Consider the following 9,044-nt stretch of genomic DNA (forward strand, 5'->3'; position numbering starts at 1 on the left):
ACCTTCAGAAATTTCTCTATGGGTGCGGGGGAATACTTCACGACCCGGATGCCGACGATTTGGGTATCGCCCTGCATAGAGTCTTTGAGCAGCTCTGGCATTACAGCAAACTTCACCGTAAATTAGGTGAATATCCGCATATTCATGCGACGTATACTGCGTGTTCTCTGTTATAGTATTAATAACACAATGTTCGAAGGGTCCAATTTCACAAAATCCACTTTCATTATTTTCGGTAAGTAACACAAAATAATGTCAGGAGCAAGTAATAATGTACCTTTGTACTATTTAGCATGTCATTGGTCGGTAACAAGACCAACTTAAATTTAAATCTATTAAATACATTCTAGCGTGTCTCAGTCCTTTACCCACAAAAGCGGCTATATTTTTTTTGTTTTCTATTCGAAATAGTAAGAGTTGCACCTTTCTGAAATCTTTATTAAATGGGCAATTTTTTTATGTAATGTAAAGTTATAGCTCAGTACATTTGTTTTTCACCAGAGATAGTCAAATTTTTGCTTATCAGGGAGCTCTCCACCCCACCTGCCTTCTCCTAAAGTTTGGCAGGTTACTTCTGGGACACCCTGTATACTTATACCATGTCCCCACCGGAGCTAACCACGTAGTTATGGCTGTTGAGTTGGGTATCCCGATAACCCACTTCATTTAGCGTAGTTTCGCCATATAAAAATGACAGCACTTAACCATTTCACTGAGATGGTTAATAGCTAATCAACTCGAAACCACGTCGAAAGTCTGATACAGCCCTGTGTTTTCCCGCCATCTGTGGGTCATTAGCGTTAAAATGTAAAAAATTCGTTCCTTACTACTGTTTGATTAGATTTAGATTAGATTTTATAGTGAGATAGACTTACTCCTCTTTTTGAAAAAATTTGAAATCTACTCCTCTACTTCGCTTGACTTCAAATCGACCCCATTTTTTCAGTCATGTTATGCCCCTCTTGGGACCGTTTTTGAGTGTTCACCACCAGTTTCAGTGAAAGTTAGCCAAATCTCACTGTTAAAAAGTAAGTCTTTCATATAAATGTGTCGATAAAGTAACTTCGTTAATTTTTGATGTATGGCTGTAGAAATTGGCGGTTGCAGAACTTTACTTAAGTTTTTAAATATACATAAAGTTGAGAAGTTTAGATCCTATTGCTCTTTAAAAAATTAAGTGTTAGATACGTTCTACTTTATAGAAAATGCCAAAGATTACCTAAATATGTAACATATTATCCTTACTTGCCCTCGCGTTGTAACTTTTGAATGAATAGAAAATATTTAAGTCAAACAATTAATGTCAGAAACGAAAATAAAAAATTCAATCTAGTACGGAAAATTTGTTTTTGCTCCGATTTTTGCAGCGATTTAGTCCTGAATCGAGTTTTGGATGTCCGACCACTGTTCTTTACATTTGTACTGTTTTATAAACCTCAAACCGCAGTGTGGACAGCGATAGTTAGAGATGTGGTTAAGTTCGATTTGAGACGGTTAACTTTTTGGTGGGGACATGGTATTACGATATTTTCAATATATTTTTTTTAATTTTTAATTTTTGCTTGTTCGTTACTAATTTTGAGTAAATTTCAATATTTTTACGAGCATTAATCTATATATTAATACGCTAACATAAATTTTGTCTCCGTTCGTTTGGCGATTCTACCGAACCGATTTCAAAACGAAGAACACCGTTGGGTAGGAATTTTTCCGTAGATGAGCAGAGTTTTTATGGTTTCACAATTGGTTGAAAATTACGGCCGAAACCGTCGTTTAAACATTTTCTAATTGTGTATAGATGTTGCTGCAACATGTTCAATTTGACATGTTTCGCCTGTTGTTTCACTACACATTTGAAACTAAGCTTTGAAATAAAGATAAATATGAAGATGAAGAAATAAATGATAACGATGAAGTCAAAAAAAAGAAGGCAAAAGTGAAGATAAAGAGGAAAATGGAGACAATGACAGATACATAAGAATTAGGGTAACTGAAAGGGTAAGAAGATTTCTTGAATTTATGAAGTGAAACTTCTTTAGCGGCAGTTGGTTGGTTGGGAGTAAATTGTCAAATTCAAGGGGAATAATGCACATGGAAATGGTTATCAGCGGTTTAGCGGTTTGAGAATAAAAACAAAAACAAAGATGCCTAGAGGTACAGGCAAAAACGAAGATCAAAGTAGATTTAAACACTTTAAGGTAAAGGTGAAGAGGAATATGCAAAAATAAAGATAAATATGAAGAAAAGGATGAGGATGAAGATCGATATTGTTATCGACATAAAACTCGATATTTTTATCGATATAATAATCGATATTGCTATCGATAAAATAATCGATATTTTTATCGATACTGTTATTGATTAAATAACCGCTATTGTAATCGATATAATAATCAATATAATAATCCATATTGTTATCGATACAATAATGGATATTGTTATCGGTATAATAATCAATTAAATAATTGATTTTGTTCTCGATTTAGTCATTTATATTGTTAACGATATGTACAATAATCGATACTGATGATTGTTATTTTTATCGATGAATTAATGGATTTTACAATCGGTGTATTTTTCTATATGTTTATGGATATTTTTATCGGTATTTTTATCGACACAGCTATCAACAGGGTTATCGATACACTAATCGGAACATGGAATGTGATCACATTACATGACATCACATCACATTTTATCACATGATATGAAGAGACATCACATGATATTACATTACATAATATGATATCACATCACACGATATCACGTGACATGGCATTATATAATATGACATCACATTATATGGCATGACATCACATGACTTGACATCACATGATATGACATCGTATCACATGACATGGCATTACATGACGTGGCATCACATGATATGACATCATATGACATGACATCAGAGGATATGACAACACATGACATGACATCCTATCACATCACATAAAATCACGTCACATCTTATCACGTCATCGCACCTCATCTCATCTACGTGAATAGAAAAAGAAAAGGATGAAAGATGTGAAAGATAAAAACAATGATGAAGACCAAGGTAAAGTTACCGATTTCAAAACCAAAAACACCGTTGGAAAGGTAATTTTCTGTAGATGAGGAGAGTTTTTATAGTTTCGAAATTGGTTGAAAATCGTCGTTTAAAAATTTCCATATTTGTGTATGGTTGTTTTTGCAACCTGTTCAATTTAAGCTGTTTCGCTTTTTGTTTTACTTCGTATTTGAAATTAAACTTTGAAATAAAGATAAATATGAAGATGAAGAAACAAGTGATAACGATGAACACAAAAAAGGCAAAAGTGAAGATAAAGACGAAAACTGAGATAAAGGCGAGACAATGAAATAGAATAGAATAGAAAGAATAAGGTTAACAGAGTTGAAATTTTCCGATAGGAATCGAAATAAAATCAGCCATAAATTTATCCAATCATCGAAGTTTATAATTATCGAAATTTGTCCATGCTTATTAAATTATCGCAACGTATCGGATTATTCAAACTGATCAATGTTTATTGAGTTGTCGAAATTTATAGATACAGAAACTTAGTTGTCCAAATTTACGGATAGTTATCGAGCTATAAAAACGAGTGGGATTAACGAAATTTGTCAAGTAAAATAAATGTATCAAGTTATCGATATTTGCATGGAGTTCTTTCAACTTACAGAGTTATCGATAGTTATTGATCTACTGAAATTGGTTGGTTCAACAAAGCAAAGTTTATGGAATTTTCAAAATTTATCGATTTATCGAAATTTCAAGGTTATATAAGCTTATCGATTTATCACTGCTTATCGAATTTAATCTTCTTAACAGAGTGTAACAAGTTATCAAAATGTTTAGATAGTTTTCGAAAAATGTGGCGATGTTAAAAGTAAAAATTTATAAAGGTATCCAAAGTTTTTACATTTTTGAGTTATCGAAATTTATCGAGCCATCGAATTTCACAGTTATCGAAATTGGTCGAGTTAACGAATTTTGTTGAGTTGTCGAATTTTAGTGTTCTTGAAATTCATCGACCTATCCATATGTATCAAATCAATGAAATTTATCGATAAACTTGAATGTATCGGGTCAATTCCAAGTCCTGCCGAAGTCCTCCAAAGACCATCTCAGATAAAAAAAAATTTAGTTACGTTTTAGCAGAAGATTTTCCGGTTAGTTAATTTTTTACCGTATAAGTTTTGCTACGTGTTAAGTTAGAAAACCTCTCCAAGGCTTCTAAAACTAGAAAAACTGTCGAATTTCGACAGTAACTGGCACTCTAGTATTATTATTACTTATTTAGTACTTCATAAGTGCTTTTGTACCAACTGGGTCAATAAAATATTTTTGGCCCCGGTTTGGGGTCCGATACTTCTATGTGCATCGTTTCACAAATGCAAGTACGCCTTTAGCCTTGTTGACTGTCACATTAATCTGAAGATTAAAATTAAGTTTAGGATTCATTGTGATAACAAGGTCCAATTGTATACCTGTTCCAAGTTATGGTTATATTTTGTATAAGAAAGTGGCTGGACAGCTCTTCGCGAAAAGCACATTACTTTAAATTTTTCCACATTTAGAGGCAAACGGTTTACATTACACAAGTTTGCCATGCTGTTTAAGTCCGCTTCTAGCAAGGCTTCTCTTTTATTGATACGTACGATTTATAAAGTTTCACATCATCTGCGTACATTAAAATTTTTAAGAAAATTTTATATCTGTAGAAATATCGTTTATAAAAAGCAAGAACAGAATCGGGTTTAGGTGGTTACCTTGCGGAAGTCCTGAAGTAACATAAATGACGTCAGAAATAGTATATTTAAATATTACCCTTGTGATCCATCATAGAGGTATGTAGAGATTCAACGTAGAAAATTTGATTGAAGACCAAGAAGATCAAGTTTATAGATAAGGGGCGAGTGACATACTTTGTCAAATGCTTTGCTGAAGTCGGTATATATAACATCTACATTTTTGTTTTCTCTAAACGCTGTTAATTTGTTGAAGTTGATTTACTTTTGCAAAACCCATGTTCACAGTATGAAACGGTAGAAGAGATAGAATGCGTCAAGTGATTTGTAATAATTGCTTCAAATAATTTAGGAATTGCAGAGAGCTTAGCTATGCCCCGATAGCTCTCCAGCGAGGACCTGCTATCGCTTTTATGTAGCGGGGCTATGAACGATTCCTGATATACAGTTGGAAAGATGCCTTCTTTAAGAGACAAATTAAATAAGGCTGTAAACGTCTCGTAGAGATAATCAGCACAATTTATAAGAAAACAAGTGGGGATCTGGTCAGTACCACAACTAAAAGACTGCTTTAAGGACTTCAGGAAAACTAACACATCATCGGGAGATATTATTGGGGTATGTATTGAGTTAGTTGGGATTAGTTTAAAGGGATAGTCAAAGTATGCTTGGGAGTGAATGGAATAATTGGATTTAAAAAACTGAGCGAACTTGTTAGAAATTGTTGGATTATCACTAGAGACGGTGTTTTGATACTTCATGGCGGAAGGAAACCAACGTACATTTCGCTTGGAGTTTACGAAATCATAAAATGATTTGGGGATATATATTATAGGCCGTTTGATTTTACACAAGTAAGCTTTATAACACTTTTTGTTTAATTCAAAAAACTTATGACGCAAAAGTGAGTATTTTACATCGTATGAGTGTAAACCGGCTTTTTGTGTAATCTAAAATAGCGTGACTTTCTGTTTTTAAAATTTCTCAGTTTTTTAGTGAACAATAACTGTGTTTGCTCTTTAGGAACACACAGTTATTTAGGCACATACTTTTCAAATAATTTTTGTACAGTGTTGATTTTTAGGGGATTGATTAGAGCGGCACAGAGTGCGCCGTAGGAACTAAATCCCCAATAAATAAAACCGATTGGGATTTCGTATAATTCATATAGTTTAAAATAATGCATTTATTCAAGAAATTCAGCGTATTGATGCGATACAACGACAAGTTTAGCCCGAGTGGCTTATGAACTGGAAAATTAAAAATGCAGGCGTGATGCGGCCGCGGCGGTGGTACAGAAGAAGTGAAAAAGAATTTTAATTGCGGACACAGGTCACCCCATGGCTCGCTTACACTAGAAACTATTACCAGAGAACTTAGATAGATAGAGAAGGTGCAAACTGAAAGTGGAAACTATTCGCGGACGAAAAATTAACAGCGTTAGAAAAGTTCAAGTCGGAATGTAAAAATTCTGTTGAATTTAATGTTGATAACATAATACAATGTTGAGCAACATGAAATGTGATGTTCTTTGTGAGCAAATAAACGAAAATATGGTAAATCTTCACATAATTTTCATTAATTTGTAATTTTTGTTAAATTTTTTATCTTGTTCTCCTTTTATGAAGATGCAAATACAATTTAAAATAATGATAGTTTGGCATAAAGTTTACACACATATGTACATGCATACATATACTGGCAATCAAAAGTGAGTGCATGGTGTTTTTTGCTTAATATTTGCAATGTTTTTCAATTAATTTTTTTTATTATCGTTTTATAAAAATGTGGTTCATGCTTTAATCAAAACTATACAAGTCAAACTTTCAAACTTTACACAGAACATAGAAAAATTCAACGAATTCTCGTCTAAATTTTGACCTGTTTAATGAGTTTTTAGAAAAATGTTGAGTACGCAGATAGATCGGTTTTTTAATTCTAGTGGAACAAGATCAAGTTTTAAGCGGCTAAAAAATCCGGTTGATTTTTAATGATTATTTATTGCTGAGGGCTTTTTGAACTTTTTACCAAATAAACCAAATATACCGTTTGCAAACAAATTAAAAAAAAAATTAGCGCTATTTTTTATATTGCACTTGTTATATGCATAAATCCACAAAACCCGTCGAAAATAACAAAAAAAAATTTTACTTAAAAGACATTGCAATTATTAAACAAACAAAACACTCACTTTTGATTGCCAGTGTTCATACATATGTATGTGTGTTTAAAATTACCTACTTATGAAATAATTTTTGTGGCATGAACATATACATACTTGCGCTTTCTAAAAATGGGAATAAAAATTGGATTCGCATAAAATTTTAATTCCAATAACTAATATTTTAGTGAAAACATTTACAATAAAGCTTTCAGTAACTTTTGGCAAATTTGAGCGATTATGTGAAATTATACATGCGTTTGTACCTACATATCCATTTACATATATTATTTTAAACAAAGCTAATAGTAAAATTTAAAATGGAATATGGATATGACAATTAAAAAAAAAAAAAAAAAAAAATATTACTTGGTCCGTCCGGGATTTGAACCAAGACAAACGGCGAGACGCCAAAAAGTCGCATCGCCTCTAGCATACGCGCCACAGTACATCATCCAAATTCCAATCTCTAAATCACTACATAAATGAAATGCTTCATATATTCAAAAAGACAAACGAATAAATATGTATGCATTAATAAATGTAAATATGTGCATACATATGTACGATTGTACTGCTTTCGTCTTCCCCTCGCCATCCTCCAACTACAGACAAATTATTAAATTTCTGCGAATTGCCACGACGCCATCAAAATTAACCCCGTGGTTGACGAGATATTTAGGTTTTCGCATAAGTTTACATTTAATAAAGCCATACTCGTACATTTTATATGGAGAAGAATATTAATTAATTTAAAATTCTGCATGTAACCATGTTCCCGACGATACATGTAACTTTCATCAAGATAAACCATAAAAATTGTGCTTCATTAACAGTTGGAACCAGCTGAAACCAAAAAAACTAAGTCCGCTAAAATGTGTTAACAACCAACTGGAATTGATATTTTTTACACGCATACATGCATACATTCATATACACATGTACAGTGGAGTAGCACTAGCTTGGACATTGCATTGCTTGTACTTTGATGAGTTTGAATCTTTTATGGTACTGAAGATTTGCTTACGGATGAAAAATATTAAAAATCGTCCGTGCATATATGTAAATATACTTTTATAAACGCTTTGAAGTATAGAACTTTTTAATATTAAAAAATAAATAAAATAATTTTTTTGTATATATGTAAATGGTGTTCAAGGCACATTGACCCACCTGTACAAAAATCGTGGCGCGTCATGGACAAAAATTTTACAATTTCGGACCGAAAAATGTGAAAACGAGCTAAGTTGCCACGTTACATCTGTGAACTTCCGATAAAACCACATATGTTTGTGATTTTAGAAGTTTTGATTTTATTAAAAAAAATTAATGTATTTTCCTGCAGAAAACGTACACTTTTATTTAATGTTTATTAAAATGACACTTTAAAATACTAGTTAATGATTGAAATATTGGTATGGAACAGAGAAATAGTGTTTTGTCAAAAATTACCAAAAATTGCCAAGATTCGAGATAACTTATTTTACTGGTTATAGAGAAATAATTGCCACTTTTCACTTGGCTGGCCGAGATTTCTTCATTTTAAGATTTTAGAATTTTTGTGTCGGATTGACAAAGTTGCGCTTGTTGGTGATGAATGTGCGGGGAGATGTGCTGCGGTTGTTTTTATGAATGAATTTACTTGGCCTTGAGAAAGAGTTATTGTTGTATTTGAATATGCACGTAATTATGTATGTGTGTATGTATGCTGCCGTGAGTTGTACATATGTACATTTGTATAAATGTGCGTGGTACTTAGATAGCAATATGCACGTATGTATGGATGTACTTATATATGCATGCAAAAACGTTGTCAATTAATGGAGCATGTAGTACATATAGATACATATATGTATGCGTGGGAAATGCATTTTCATTTGACTCCAAAACTATTGGGGCATATTAGTAGACGAAATAAAGTCGACTCTTAAGTTAAAGTTTGTCAGCCCCAAATAAGAAGAAAGTTAGTATGTACTTACATATATGTAATATTATGTGCAGGTGCAAGAACGTTATTAATTATTAATTAATTAATCCCAACGGCTTTTTACCCTCCATTCCCGCCCAACCGACACGAGGGGCGCAGTCCGCATGACGTACGGAAACTTTTTTTTTTTTTTTTTTTTTT

The sequence above is a fragment of the Rhagoletis pomonella genome, unplaced genomic scaffold (genome assembly GCF_013731165.1).
Source record: "Rhagoletis pomonella isolate Grant_MI unplaced genomic scaffold, Rhpom_1.0 Rhpom_scaffold_00001, whole genome shotgun sequence".
Lineage (NCBI taxonomy): Eukaryota > Metazoa > Arthropoda > Insecta > Diptera > Tephritidae > Rhagoletis > Rhagoletis pomonella.